We start from the raw sequence: 17,376 nt of genomic DNA on the forward strand, positions 1-17,376 counted from the left end.
TGGGGGTATGAGTTCTCACAATCTTTCAATTTTCAATCTTCATATTTTCTGTGAGAACCTATCATTACAATGAATACAAATAAATTCGAACTGACGAAAACTTTCTGTAAAGAACGTACCTACCATCTACCCAATACACAAGTTCTCAGTGGCTTCGAGATTATCGAAGAAATAATAACCAAAGTAGAATTTTTACGTTCACATAATTGGTTGTGCTCATTTCAACTACTTCAAATAATGTGGATGCGACGTTTGAAATCATCAAAATTCTCCTGTAAAGAACATACCAAATATTAACCCAATACTCAAGCTCTCGGTGGCCTTCAATTTCTTAAAAGAGCAATCAGACTATACTATTCTTACGTGAACATCATATTTTTATGCCTTCTCGAACAATAGACTGGATGCCACTTTTGAATTTGAGGAGACCCCTGAATTTTCTTCTTAATAATATCAATCTGATACCTACTCTAATAATTCTTGGACATTAAGAACCTAGCTAATAATCCACTCAATACTTATGCTCTGGGTAGCCTTCAATTTCTTGAATTAGCAACCAGACTATACTATTCTTACGTCAACATAATATTTTTATACCTTCTCGAACTACAATAGACTGGATGCCACTTTAAAATTTGAGGAGACCCCTGAATTTTCTTCTCAACAATATATCTATCATCCCTACTCTAATAATTCTTGGTAATTCTTGGACATTGGTGGCTTCGATCTTATCAAAGAACAACGGAACAATAATTTTCATATCAATATAATTTTGTTTTCTCTTTCAACTTTGAATAATGTGAATACCGCCTTTGTTATTCGAGAAGAACTCAAAATTTCTTCTGTAAAGAACCCACCAACACTATTCCTACTATCAACCCAATGCTCAAGAACTGAATGGATTTCAACTTCTTAAAGGAGGGAATGAACAAAAGCTCACACTTCAAGATAATTTCTGTTCGTTCTTTTTCACTTTAAATAGTCTGGATGACACCTTTGAAATTCAAGAAAAACTCCAAACTTCTATAGAAAACCTACCTATCTACCATCAACCCAATTCTCAAGTTCTAGGTGGCTTTGAACTTCTCAAACAAACAAGAATTTACACCCTCCTAAAGAGACAAAAAGAGACAAAGAGAGAGAGTGAGGATTGTCAACATACTTTAGCCAAGCGCTGAGCCGCAGTTTTCCGGGCTGTTGGCGGGAAATTGCGAGGTTGGGAAAACTATTTGGCCAATTTTGGGAGGCGCGCGATCTTGAGCTAGAATGGCGACTGCCACACTAGGCGGGTGAACTTGGCCGCTACTTGATTAGCACTGAGCTATGCGCCGCAAAACTTACTGGAACCCCCTGAGCCCCCCTGACTGCCCCCTCAGGGGGGGACAATAGAGCGCCTGCTCGAACTTCGGTCCCGGACAGGGTGGTTCGAACTCTAGTCAACTCTTTTTCATTCAGTCTCTCTCAATCTATCACCCTCTCACTCATTCTCACTCCTTCAGTTATCTCTCTCTCTATCTTCATTTCTCTCTCTCTCTCATTCCCACTCTCTTCCTCATTCTCTGTCACTCACCCTTTCTCTCTCAACTACACATTCTCTGGCTCTCTCACACTCTCCCTGCGTTTGACCTGGCGCAACAATTTCTTGCGAGCTCGTCCCCCATTGACCAACTATTTCCTACTCGATCACTCTTTCTCTTTCTCACCCTTACATTCTCTCTCTCATAATGTTTTCTCTCTCTTCGTCTATCTATGACAACTCATTCTCTCTTCCTCTCTCGCTGCTTTTGACCTGCGAGTTCACCCCCCATTCACCACCTATTTCCTACTCACTCTCTCACTCCCTCCCACCCTTACATTTTCTCCATCTCTTATTATATTCTCCTCTGTCCCTCTCTATCTATCTATGTCCCTACAACTCATTCTATCTTTCTCTCTCTCTCTCTCCTTGCTTTTGACCTGGCGCAACAATTTCAAGTTCATCCCTCATTGATCTCACATTTCTTTATCTTAAAATTTCTTTCTCTCACACTCTCACACAAACACACACACACACACACACACACACACACACACACACACACACCACACACACACACACACACACACACTCTTTGCCTATTGACATTTCTCTCAATCATCATACATTCTATTCCTATTTTATCCCCCATTGATCTCACTCACCATCTCTTCATCTCGAAATTTTTCTCTCTCTCACACTCTATCTTCATTCTCATTTTTCTCAATCATCATACTTTCCCTTCCTGTTTTCTCACTCTGCTTTTGACTCTTAGCAACAATATTTCTTACGACTCATCAGCCATTCACAGCAACCGCTAGACAGTTGACCAGTAATGCTGACATCTTTGTTTCTACAAATGAATAAATAAATCAGTTTTTCAGTGGTTTTTAATATTTTATTAAATAACTCATGGTTCTATCCTTGAAAAAAGAATATGTTTTTGGAAGTTTACTGTGTAATCACTATACAACTGATCCTTGTCATTCTCAATTCTTGGTATTAGTTAAGCTCATGCTCAATGCTCTTTTACCAATCAAGATAAAGCTACCAAAGTCACATGGAAAAAGCATCTAAACTATTTGAAACTGAAACTCATGGAATACATAAGAGTATTCTATCTTTTAAGATCAGTGTGTAACTCTATTCTATTAAAGTCTGTATACTATGCGTTGATAAATTCTAAACTCGAATATGGTCTGGCGTTATGGAAAGGAGCATACACTGTAACCCTGAGGCCGATTGTTGTTTTTAGAATTCTCATGTAGCCTTATAAACTTGTATATCATAATATTGTATAATATACTTCGAAGCTGAAACTGATAAATCATATCACTGTTATGTAATATGTGACAATTCATATGCAACTGTCGGCCTCAGTAACTAATTTTTAGCGCTAGTAATATAATCAATTTTTATATCACCATCTCAAACAGGTGTAGTACCTCGAGATGCAAATACTCAATTGGCATTTCATTTTATTTTGTAATAGTATTTTCCCATGTTTTAAAATATGTATTGCTTTTATTATGTATTTCTTAGATGTTGTAATTTTATTTTCTGCCAATAAAACATTCTCTTATTTGAATAAAGAAGCCACTCACATGTCTATCCCTTAGTATAGTGAGTGATATGCCGCAGAGTGAGAGATATGTAGGTCTACATTCACACGTCTCATTTCTTCTTTATATAACAATATTTTGTGTAATAAAATGAGTGTTATAATTTGTAAACTAACAATGATCATTCTCCACTAATACAACCCCATAAACAAGATATAATATATTGATTCATATAACCCCAAAACTCTCACACATGACCACACTCCCTGCATATAGTTGTATCCAGCTATCCAGCCAGCATCAAACAAGTATTCAGAACTACCATGGACGTCCCCAAAGTACTTTCGGTCACATCGTGATCCAAAATGGCACAGAACCTCTTACCACAAACCAGAACCTGTTTAATTGGAACTCGCCACACTCGCTTTCCACAGCACAATCACCGTAAGCATGACCATCATTCTGGTAGGATTCAATTTAAACTGACAGAGAAGGTAAAATGGGAGACTTTGATATTATTCATAAAGAATGCTGCCAGTAACAAGTCGAATTCACCATAGCTGGATTCTCTGGAAACTGTCAGTGTAATTTGAATGAAAATCTTCAATGCTATTCATGAAGAATACTGCCAGTTAAACCTCAAATCCACCAGAGTGAGATCCAATTTGAACTGTCAGCATTAATTGAACAGCAAGCCTTGATGTTATTTATTAGAGAAGCTGCCAGCTCAAAGTGAATACCCCTATAATATATCATATTGTGTGTGGAAAGATCCCCTCTGAGACAGAATTTCCATTACATATACGAATCCTGTATCTTGTCTCCACGTAGCACAATATGCGTGTAAGATATCCCATTATTAGTGCAGGTAGGACGTCCGATTTGGGATATCCCATTATTATACCAGAAAATCTATTGTTGAGGAGACTTGAGTCTACCCTAATCGTTGTGCAGTATGGTGCTGAGATTGGAAATGTGACTTCAGTGAACCCTAAATGATGCTGAGATAGGGAATGTGAACCCTTGTCACTAACAAAGCACTTGTGAATTGAAACCCTGAAAGCGTTCTTGATAGTAACTTAGGTTTAGACAATACCATTTGCATTTGTTTTTGATCATAGCTCTGATGTTTACTTATTGTTAATCGTAATTACATTGTTCTGATAAGGCTGTGGTAGGGAAGTCTCATTACCGTATGTGGCCATAATATCGTTCCTGACTTTTATCTGATGTCATACTCAATGTCGGAGTATAATTATAAATGATCAGTAAAAGATAATCATCTCTTTATAGGTTGGAATTATATGTCATATAAGAAAACAAACATGAAAGTCATCTAAATATAAATAAAATAAAATATAGTAGCCCTATACAGAAAAGAGATGAAAGTCATCTGTATCCGTAATCTATGGCAGATATAACTAGTAGTTCTGTGAACAGTAGACCTCGCGCTCAGTGAGTTACATTGACCTGTTGTTATGTTTTCTCATAAATTAATAAATAATTTATCAATTTAAAATGTCTAGAAAAATCCTAAATAAACATAGAGCTTTCTGTCCTATATCGTACCGTGACGTGTCGTCCCGGAATGTGAGTGTGAGCACTGTTATCAGGTCTGGCTGCAACTGTCTACAACGTTGATGGAAAGATACATTTTCAAGATGCTCGATGTTTTTGAACGGGTAGTATTATAGTCCACTAGACAGCTGATTTATGATGAATAATTCTATAGTCTGATTTTTACGGTAATATTGGCGTATTAAGGAGGCTCCTTTTTCCTTTTATATTATCCTTGAAATGCAAAATTCCCAAAAAAACCTTGCATATACGTCGACGCGCAATTTAAAAAGGAACATACCTGTCAAATTTCATGAAAATATATTACCGCGTTTCGCCGTAAATGCGCAACATAAAACATATAAACATTCAAACATCTAAACATTAAGAGAAATGCCAAACCGTCGACTTGAATCTTAGACCTCACTTCGCTCGGTCAATAAGGTAATATTCAATGAGCAGCATCTTGGGCTGGCCACTAACGACAGAACATGCGTGATGAGCATGTGTGTACACATGCAAGGCAAGAGGCTTCAAACAAAAAGCAGCTTCTTATATAACAACCAATAACAATAAATAAACCACTCGAAAATAACAAATTATAATGATACAAAAATAATTAAACCTCAAATAGAGCAGCAGAAAACAGAAAAGAAGTCGAAGATACAAAAACCTAACTTTGCCATACGCTAAATAAAATAAATAACAGACTCTCTTCAAATGATCCGGCTTTTCCATTTTCCGACACAGCACCGAGAAAACAATTGAGAAAAAATGTAACAACTCAAATTGAAACGTAGCTTGTTTGGATAAGATATTAATTGGACCTTTCTGAGCTCGTGTCATAGATTGAGATCGATACTGTCAGTTTTGATTGGGTTGGAAGCATTGATTCAATTTATGAGGAATGCTGACAATTTAAATGAATCTCATATCAATTATATCAGTCAAGTAAATCGTAAAGTATCTCGTATTTGAAGAGAAATATACTTGTTTTTTCCTCATAGAACTGTGATGCAAGTGGACAACTGGATGTCTGGATTCTACTATTTTTCAAAAAAGTAGCAATCAAAAATGGAATGTTCGATGCGATACGTCGTATCAGAGACAACTGATACTTACTTTTCTCTATAGTCGTATCGAGAACGTTAATGGAAATGAACGCCTGCATGTGACAGCTTCCCTATATAATATTATTTCAAATCTCGATGTTGTCGGTTCAGGTCTGTTGAAATTCATCGTCTCGATGAATAATTGTTAGGTCTGTAAATGGCATACATGTCAAATTACACCATGATTTCAATTGGAATTGTCTCTCTCTTCTCTTCTCTTCTTGTTTTGACATTGATATGTCCAAAGCTCCGCCAATTTATGAAGATCCATAACAATAATTATAATTATCTATATTTATTATATTACAAATTGCTTTTTCATATTATATACAGTTCAATAATTATTTTCTTAGTCTATATTATGTAAATTCATCTATAATTTTGCTGTATTGTAAGCTATTGTATATAAGTGTATAAGCCAGTATATATATTGTAATCTACATAAAAGAAGTACTCAATCAATCAATCAATTCTCTGAGTTTTCTGACGTTATTATTTTTGAAATTTGAGGGGAAAATCCTAGTGGAATCCTCTATAAACTGTCATAATTGGTTGAATGGGAAGCTTTGATGTTTCTTATAAGGAATGCTGACAGGTTCTAGTGAGTCTATAGGTGCGTACAGATTTACGCGCCGCGAACATGAGCGATTCACTTTTAATCAGCTGATGCCAAGCTTTTTATATCTGTATCTTACCGTTTCTGTAAAAATACAGATATAATCAGCTGATTAAAAGTGAATTGCTCATGTTCGCGGCGCGTATATCTGTACGCACCTTTACAATAACAAGCAATGACAATCGTTACATGGCATTTTTGTTGGAGACTACAAGAAGGTATCAGGTCCAATCTATAATATGGCAGTATTCAATTTACATTGTTAGTGTATATAGTGAGGTCCACGTTATAATGGCAGTGAAGAAAGATAGGAGAAAAACGTTGCCAATTCTCTCCATTTTGCCACTGACTGTACACAGCTGTTACTTAATTCATCCCATTAAATTTGATCTAATAATAATTATCATTTCCTTGTTAAAATAATCAATTCAATGTCAAATTGATCAAGAAAGCTATATTTTTTCATAATTTGATTAAAAAATTTGCTTTCATGACTGAGACCAGATTTTTATTTTTATAGAAACCTGAAATGGCGGCTAATTTGAAAAGCTGTGATACAACAATCTGAATTTCAAAACAACAGAAATTGAGTTATTTGGTAGGTATTCTATTCCAATTTCCTTTAAAAATAATAGAAAAATAAAAATCCTATTTAAAAATGAGTGATTACAATGGGTTAATTTATTCTGAAATAACTTTTCAATATTATTTATACCGGTACGAGTAGGTCTAACCTATACGGGTAGGCTAACTTAAGCATGGATGAAGTCTAGAATGGTCAGTTATCAATTACCTTCAAAATGTCATTTCAGGTATTTTAATTTGTGTTTCTCATAAGATGATGTTTAAAAATTATTTCATTGTTTCAAAAATACATTTAAAATCAATTATACAACTTGTGTACTCAAGTATTTTGATTGAATGAAGAAAAAAAATGTTGGCTGAGAATATGGTTTGTTAGTAGATATAAACTGGGATCACTGGGAAGCTTTTTTGCTCCAAAACCCCCTCCCCCCTCTCAACCCCCTCGGATTGAAGTGAATCCATATTGCTATACTGACAGATTGAAGTGAATTGAGAAATTCTCTCTCTCTCTCACTGACAGATTGAAGTGAATCCATATTGCTATACTAACAAATTGAGGTGAATGCTAGATGAGGGAAAAAAATCTCTTTGAGAGGGAAAAAATTCTCTACTGCCAAATTAAAGTGAATCCATATTTCTAATGCACGTGCGCTCACTCCTCACCCTCCCCCCACGTCTAGACACGTGCGCTCTGCTAGCTTCCTCTCTCCTGCATCGAAAACCGTTACATGGAAAAATGTCTAAATCGATTTATCATCTGTGACATGTGTTTAGCCGTTGAAGTTACTTCACTCTCTCTCACACATCCTTTTACAAGATTTATGTAGAAAACCAATATAGTCAAAAATGTCTAGGGTGAAATTTGAAACTGTAGGTGTTAAAGTTCACTCTCTCTCACACATCCTTTTACAAGATTTATCGATATAGTCAAAAATGTCTAGGGTGAAATTTGAAACTGCAGGTGTTTAAATACTTCTCTCTCTCACACAAGTATTTATACAATCAATCACGGTCAAAAATGTCTAGACTGAAACAACATATCGTTCACTCTCTCTCACACAACTGTTTACAAGATTTTATGTTTTCGGCCCCAATATAAAGTCTTTATATTTGACTAAATCCATTTTTTCTGTAATAATTTGCACTACCTGATTTTCGGAAAGGTTATGTTCTTTTGCCTCAATCCAGTTCATGTGAAAACTTACCTGGGCATATTTGGATACAATGTCGAGTGCGATTCTGTGTATGAATAAATTTAGATACTCAATGAATGGAGCCGAACATTGCAGTCTCATGACAGTACCCTCTTCCGAATTTTTAATTGCCTCAGCTATTTCATCACGAACGCTTTTCACAGCGACTCCCATCTCGTTTTTCTTAATAAAATCTCCTATATCATTTTTAGTTGCATACTTTTCTGCAATTTGCTTAATAGAATAGCAATAGCATCTTTTGTAATGAACTGTTCAATACCTTCCATAATATTAGCTTTTATTGCACTCGCCATTTCAGATAATCGTTTTTCAAACTCTTCCTTTGTTAATGAAGAACTAATCAATTTCTGCAAAGCAGATTCTAAATATTGCTTATCAATTCCCGATGGCTGTGTTTCATTTACTTTAGTAAAAATTTCTGTACTAAGTTGTTTTAATTTAGTATTGAGATAGTTTCTGTCCAGCACCTCCAAATTCTTAATTTTATCTGATACGGCTTTTAATTTCTCATCTAAATAAGTCTTATCAACTTTATCGTTGTTAATACTGAGCAACTGAGATGAAAAGCTGTCTGTTAAAGTTTTCACTTCTCCTAGAGCAGATTCTAAATTTAGAGTTCTCTCTGCAATAGCTTTATCGATATTAGCACTGAAATTTTGTAATGTACTTAGAATATGTTCTCTTTCAATTATGCTCACTCCAATATTCTTTGTATTTTCCGAAACGAGTTTGGTTATTTGCGAATCTAAATAAAATTTCACAGCTTCGCTGATTCCTTGTTGATTTATCGATTCGATTATCTTCTGTGTTATCGAGTCAATATCACACGTAAGATTAGCAACAGCTCCGTTAGCACTAGCCGTATCAATTCGTCCGAATCGATGTTGAGTCATCGTAACACTAAACAATTAATTTTGCTTCTTTTAGCTCTTCAATTATAGACGCGATCTCAATATCATGCCCGGTGTTGCCACTAGCTTTTGAGGAATAGAGTAAATTTAATCTTTCCACTAATTCGTCAAAATTATCAAAGTATTGATAAATTCTATCATGAGAATTTTTTTTGCAAATTTCAATAAACCCCAGCCCTTCTTTTTACTAATTTTTTACTGGGAAATAACTTTTGAATCATTTGCGATTTAATTCCCAGATTTCGTTTAACATAGCCTCTTCGATCTAAATGTATGCCTGTAAGTGTTAAGATTTTTTTATACTTATCCAGATCTCTCTGATTATAAAGATTTGAGTTTGGTCTCGCACTGAATAATAACTCAAGTAGACCATGTGTTAAACGGAATCTTTCATTATTAATATCTATATAACCGTTATCGAATATTACTTGCTGATTTCCAATATAATACACGTCATCTTTAGAATTATATGAAATTCCATAACTGATTGAATTATTCAATTTTTCCGCATGAAACGTTTTTAGATATTGTGACAGCACATCATCGTTTCTGCTAGAACCAAGTAAACTGTTTTCAAATTTAGTCGAGCTTAGAAAATTGTCTGTTGAACTCTCATAACTCTTTTCATCCCCCTCCTCATTATCATCAATTTCCATACTCTGTTCCTCTTTTACTTCTTCCTTTTTTGGTTTTACACCAGAGTGTGAGAATTTGTTTTTTCCCAGTTCAATTATGGGCTCTATCAACGGCGAGAGCGTTTTCCTATTGTATTCCTCCGATCGCCTTTCAAAATTGACTAAGCTTTTATGCTTCTCTCTAATTACTTTTCTCAATTTCTTAATCTTTTCGATTAAACCAACGTTCTTTCTATTCAGTTTTCTGCTGTTGTATGACAACATGACTGCACAAAGAATCAATCTCTACTGAACGGTAAGAAACGTATTGAGCGAATCTCAGTATTTGCCGCTATTAGTTCCACACTCGCTCATAATAGTTAGAAAATTATGAGGTTTACGATTCCAAACTTTATGACAAAGCTTAACAAAATCTTTATAAGAAATATCTCCTCCAACATGATCTCTGTGAATTAATTTCAGACTCAATAAATCTACCTTGAAGATTATAATCATATTCGCATTGTCCCTAGTGAAATGTTTCTGTGTAGCTCCATAACTCTGAATTAAATATGCAGTGTCAATATTACGATGTCGTCCCATGGTAAAATATTCTCTTATTTGAGGTACGTGATAAGGTGGAAGTCGTCGAATATGACAAGAGAAAATTGTTGAATTTTGTTCGGGTGAGGTATAGATTCCGAATTGCTGTTTATATGAAATTCAATACCCTTCATTTTTGAAAAGACTTTTCTCAAAAACAAGTACTTATCTTGATACTCGCTCTTCGTGTGCAAGTATATAGTTTTAAATCTCAACCCATTCTTTGAAAAAATCAAATTAAATAGTAAATTGGTCTTGCCACAGCCTGAAGAGCCTATTATAAGGATCCTTGCATTATGTGGTAACAACTTACCATTTTTACACCATGTTGGCATTACTTTCTCTCTTATAACATTGTCGAAATTTACTATCGGAATCATGTTAGTCACGTGTACAGCATGTGATCTGATAAGGAACTGATAAGTTATCAGAGAGCATCACATGGCTAGACATACGCTCCCTCCCACTGATAGAAGTTTCTCACTTCAACTGGCCCTCTCTTTCCCGCACCCTCTTCACGAGAATGCATCATCTGTTGCTTGAGCCTTAGCAAATTACGAAACTTCAGATTGAAATGAAAAGCAATGTTTGATGAGGAGCTATTATATTTTCAACGAATGTACATCATGATATTTACACTGAATGGAATGTATTTACAATAGATTATTTACAATAATGATGATATACAATAGATATTTACAATAAATGTACATGATATTTACAATAGATATTTACAATAAATGTACATGATATTTACAATAGATTACAAAAGATTTTTTTCATCTAATAGTTGATCTTTACTAATATAACTAGGTGTTGAAAACCCAATCCATTTCACTAGCAATCCTTTTTTATCACGTTTTAATATTTTTTCAATCAAATACACTTGTCTCTCCGATTCGTTTAATTGTGTTTTTTTAATTTCTTCTGCATAAAACCTACCACTAATTACTTCTCCGTTTAGATCTCGCAAGCTATACGTTACAGGTTGAGAAGGAAATATAGAATGAATTACAAAATACTCTGCGCTCCAGTTTATGTTATAAGATTTATCGAAAAGAACCCTTTTCTTTGAGATTCGTACAACATCTCCTAGCTTAAATTTCGGTTTTGAATTTTTCAATTTATATCGTCTATTGAATGCAGAATTCAAAGACATTAAAACATGATTACGATCTTTTTCCCCACATCTTTAGGTTTCATTCTTATGGATGAATGCATTGTTGCATTATAATCACGAACTAAACTGTCTAGTTGCGATATCCAGTTTTTGGTTCCATGTTCAGTTAAATATCTATAAATTTTTGCTTTAAGTGTTCTATTAAACCTTTCAACTATGGAGGCTTTCTTATCGGTAAAAACATGATAATGTTAATACTATATCTATCTAATAACGCTTTAACTTTTGAATTAAAGAATTCTGTTCCCTGATCTGTTTGGAACAGCTTAACTCCCTTATTTTTAGAAATAATTGGCTCGAGAGCGTTAAATACAGATTGGCTTGCCTTGTCTTTTAATGGTACACAATATGCAAATTTTGAAAAACAATTAATAACAGCTAAGATATATTTGTAACCCTTATTAAAACGGATAAACTCGTCATCTCAATGAGATCTGCTTGAAGCAAGTCTTTTTCACTTTTCAACTCATATTTGCGAGTGGGATAGTTCACACGCGGCACGCTATGAAGCTCTAAAGCTAGCTTAGATCTAATAATATTCATGATATTTACAACAGTCAAATCAGTGGTGTTGGATGATTGTCACGGGACATACTGAGCAATTGTAGTATGAAGACTTCCTTACTACTGTTCAATCAATTTTATGTGTACATACTTAATCAGACTAAACCGGCTTCATATATTATTCTAACTTACACATAGCTTTACAACTAGAGTAGCTTGGTTAATTCAATATAAATCAACATAGAATGAGAAACATTATACAGCTTTTATTTTTTGTCAATAGTTATAATAAATTTTGCATTTATTCGTAACTTACAACTAATACATTTATTCCTTAAACCTCTACAAGTATTACAATTAATTTTCATTCAAAGCTTTTAGTATTAATAGTTTTATTCTCTCCTCAATTAACGAGTTCATCATAATTTCTGTAAAAAAGTTTAAGTTATAGTTTGTACAACATTGCTGATTCGCCACACATTTTCATAATTTCAAATGTAAATCTTACACTATCAATGTTTTTATCTGTTAACCTATCATCAATGAAATAATACATTTGAATATTCAACCAACCTAATGAATTACAATAGCAAAATTCAGGAATTTCCTTTAATTCACATCTTCGATGTCTATCAACTATATTCTTATTTATAATATAACATACGCTTATATGTTCTGACTTCTGTTCTTCACTTTTACCAGGTTTTATAAATGTTAAATATTCCTCAAACGTTAGTCCTTCTTTTCCGAAATTATTCAATTCTAATATTGTTTTGTCAATAAGTTCGAAATAACAACATCTATATTTTTCATCGATTTTATTCGAAAAATAGTTCTTATCAAATGAAATTGAATCCATCTCCAATCTGAAATTAAACATAATATGCTATCAATCTTGTTCTAGCCCACTCTCATCTGAACAAATAAATAAAAATTCCAGATAAGTTCATTTAATTGTTCTTTTGTTAAATGTTTATTTTTTCTGTTATACATTTTTTAATTTTATCGATAGACTCTTAAGATGTGCACACACACATCTCCATGAATCGGGGCAATCTTTTCCCTGTAAGCATCATATGATGTACCGTATAAATCACAAACTGAAATATGATTATAGTTATCACTATGCCAAACTCCTAATTTTTCATAGTCTCTCACAAATGTTAGATATTTCATATTCGTCCATCCTTTTTCTGCTAACTGGTCCAATAATTGCTGATGCGTCTCCAATAGTTCAGTTAGTTCACAACGATAACTTTGTATTCTCGCCATTTTTTCTAAAGAAACAGAATCATATTTAGCCACAAATCTTGTTTCAATAATTCTGTATGAGGTCATTTCTCAACTATCTTACTATAAATACCACTGCATTGATCTGCATTCGTTCAGTTTGATAGTGTCAACGGTGGAGTAAACATGAATACTTCTAAGGTGTTAATGTGCATATGCTCTGTGGTAATAAAATCAAGCCTACCAATGAGCGGTTTGGTTTGTGGTTTCTATCAGAAAACTTGTGTGATGACAACCTTGTGACAGACATTGGAAATATTGATTACACTGCTGGAGAAGAACTGTTAGTGCAGGTTGACTCAAATCTTATGCCTATAACAGAACCTTTTGTGTGAATATAATGCTTGTGAAAATCTGTGCTTTGGATGATTGTGAGCCAATGGATAAGAGACTTCGTTCTAAAAAAGGATATATGTGGTGCATTCAACTTATATTTAAGAGACAAATTCTCTAATATGGTGACAGCTAAACATGGAGTCAAAGCAAAGCTGGCTTACCTATTGGACGTGGAAGTGATATGTCTCAAAAGATTCTACAAGTGCTTGGTAAAGATGATTACAACGAGGTGAAACAAAAATACCAGGCAACCAGTGGGGATACCTTACAAAGTGGAGCTTGCAGATGTCCCAATTGCTACATTGATAGAAGAACTACCGAGATTATTGGAGCAGCTGAGGAAGGTGCACTTCTATCTACTAGACTTGCACATAACACAGGACTTTGCTGGAATATTCAACAAGAATGGAATGTGTGACTTTCTAACTACAAATCATTGTTTCTGCTTTCAAGGAGAATATAAAGAAGACTATAATGTGATAGTAGATAACAATAAAACTGTTGGGATTGATTGCTTGACTTGGGTTAATAGTAATGTGAGGGTAAAAATTTATAATAAGTTTGTATGCCAAATCACAAGCCCTGGTGTAAATAAGCAGTTAGGTAACCATATTGTAGACTTTATTGCCTGTGCAGATACAAGATTACGGGAAACCTTTACCTCTGATGCAGCTAAAATGCATGGTATTACACGTTTGGAAGCTACAATCTATAACTATAGTTTAACAAATAGAGACAATAGCAAAATCTTTGACCTATTCAAGATAGCTTGTCACTCTTGAATGATAGTAGAAATTATTTCCAAAATGCTCCAATTTATTCTGTGTCCTTGGCTAAAATGTGGAGAAAACTGACAGATAATTTAAAAAATAGTTGTGTTTGGTCTATAATGATCTTCTACAGTATGTTTACTGGGGTAATAGCAATACCAAGAAATTGACTGGTGTACAAGTAAAGCTGCCCACCGACCCACAACATAGAAATAAAATAATTTCTTATGTTATTTCTGCATTCAGTTTCAATTACTACCTATAAATTATGTAGAAATTTTTGAGGATCCATCAAACAAGAATATATCAGTTTCTCACAAAAGTGTTATATTAAGAGTGGTGAGACATATTTCTCCAAGTCAACCACAGTTTCCTCTACCATATCCAAAGTTTTTGAGCTAGATGAGTTGGGGCTTGTAGCAACAGGTAACTTGATACCACAAGTCTTAAGGAAACGAGCAAACATAACTTGTAAGCTTCTCCCATACCCTGTTAAAGAGATACACCCCACGTCTCCTATCACACTGCTATCAGACAAAAAGCGTAAGCTAGAACTGGATGAAATTGATCTAAAACGGAGGAAAACTGAGTTTTTTGAAACCACACAGTCATTTAGGGCACAGCATAAGCAGATAGAAGAATTTGAGGAAGAAATAGAAAATTTGAGAGAGGAACTTGAGCCATATTTCCATTCACATTGGCGAAATTTTGATCTAAGTAGAGTGTACAATGTGACTGCATTTACTGTAAATAATAAAGGAAAATTTGCATATGTATGTGTTTTTGGAGAAAAGGAAGGTTCGAAAAATGTTTACTTTGTAAAGGGGTGCCATAAAAATGTTTTTATTAATGCATACAATGCAAGAGAAGACCTTAAGAAAGAGGGTTATTTTGTAATCCCTTACACTGACAAAAAAGAAATTATTTGTCTACCAAGGAAGAGAAAATTTGTGTAATTACAGTCAATGGTATGACAAGCTATAATGGTCATACATTTCCTAGAATAGAATCACTTAAGTTTCTCTCAGATGTATGGAAAAACTTGGAAGACACTCCCTTCACACAAAAAGAAGTGGAGCAGTATAATAACATCACAATGCTGGAAATTAAAGGGAAAGTAAAAGTAGGACAGTGTAAAAGATTGGAAGAGTTACCACAAGGTATAGAGTTAGTCATTATTGCAATAAAAGAAGTGTACAATAGAAACAATACTCGCTATATTCTGCAGTTTGAAAATCTGGAAGAATTGTATGTCTCAAACTATTGGTTAGAGGAGGAATTTGAGAGCTCTAACATTGATTTGAATTATAAAATTAGAATCAAGCTAGATGTTTTTAAATATACACCCAGTAGGAATAAGGAAAGAGTTACTTTCTGTATTTGATTTGTCCATAGATATGGTTTGATGTATGTATATAATTTAAAAATAAAGAAAATTATTGTGACATTGACTGTTGACATTTACCTCTCACCCCTTCTCCTGATTCCTCTCTCATTTTTTCTTTCCTGCTAAATGAGTGGAGGACAGAGGAGGAGAACAAAGGACAATTTTTGTCCTCGGAGAAGAGGAAAATTGTCCTCGGAGGAGAGGTTTTGTCCTCGGAGGACAAAATTGTCCTCGGAGGAGAGGTTTTGTCCTCGGAGGAGAGGATTTTTGTCCTCGAAGGATAAAATTAAAGTAAAAATGAACTTACATGTGTTGATTTCACGAAATGACAGCTATCTCCTCGGGTATGTTTCACTCACGAAAGCTCAACTGGTTATGAGGTTCAGAACTCGAGTTGAGAGGCAAGAAAATGCTGTGAAAACAATTAAATATTTAATAACTGAACTGAAATCATTCGAGAATGCTATTCCTCTATCTTGAAAATGTTGTGAAATATTTAATAATATTAGAAATCAATCGAGAATGCTATTCCTCTATGTTGAAATGCCGTGAAATATTTAATAACTGAATCGAGAATGCTATTCCTCTATGGTGTGAAATATTTAATAATATTAGAAAATGTTTGAGTGAGTTGACATGGAGGATTTCAGCTTCTAGCAGGTGAAGTCTCATGCTGAGTTCTAGACGAGATTTTTTTTTTCGTCTTCTAACACATGGATGCTATTTGAAAAATGATCGTGTGTCGGAGAGAGAATACTTACAATCTGATAACGATGCGGGAGCACGTGTTGTTGGGGAGAAATTCGAATTTTTTTTTGCCTTGTAGCACGCTCTTGCTCGCATGAGCCTGGAACAGAGAGAGAAACGTATGCTATATAAACACAAGCGATGAGAGGAAAATTATCATTTACATCTGAACCACCTTCACGATGACTTCACAATCTTCTCCATCTTACATCCTGCCGGATAGCCCACCGCCGCAGCGTGTGCTCAACTATTGGGAGCAGCAGCAGAAAGCTCGCACCTCGACTACCACCTCCGCTGCCGCCTCCGCTGCCTCCCCCGCCTCCTCCTCCGCCTCACCCCTGAAGAGACGGGGAATCTTCATACAACGAGAGAGGGGTGAGGAGATCATCGTCAGGGACAGTCCTCTCCCTCAATCAGCACCGACTACCTGGGCACCGCGACGTGCGGTGCTAACTACCCTCTCAAACAGCATCAGGCAGAAGCAGGCGAAGAGGAAGTTGACGTTCGAGGAGCCTGAGGTTAGCGGGGATGAGGAGGAGCACATGCTCACTCAATCAAAGGTTAGTTTCAACAAATATTATTATTATTGTATAAACATGTAATGTGCACAAAATCTTTATAGAATGTGGATTTTAAAACTAATTTCTAATGGATAAAATCTTTGTGTGCATTACAAGTCTTACTGATTCTATACTGTGAGCGAAGACTGAGCTTGACTTTTAATTGTGCTATCAAAACAATCCGAACACAGATAAATTCTCATGATGGTTGCATTGAATTTGGATAAAATTCAAAACATGTTTTAGTAATTTCGATAATAAATCGAATATGTTGCATGAAACAATTCAATTATCTAGCAATTGAATTGAGTT

The sequence above is a fragment of the Nilaparvata lugens genome, chromosome 10 (genome assembly GCF_014356525.2).
Source record: "Nilaparvata lugens isolate BPH chromosome 10, ASM1435652v1, whole genome shotgun sequence".
NCBI lineage: Eukaryota > Metazoa > Arthropoda > Insecta > Hemiptera > Delphacidae > Nilaparvata > Nilaparvata lugens.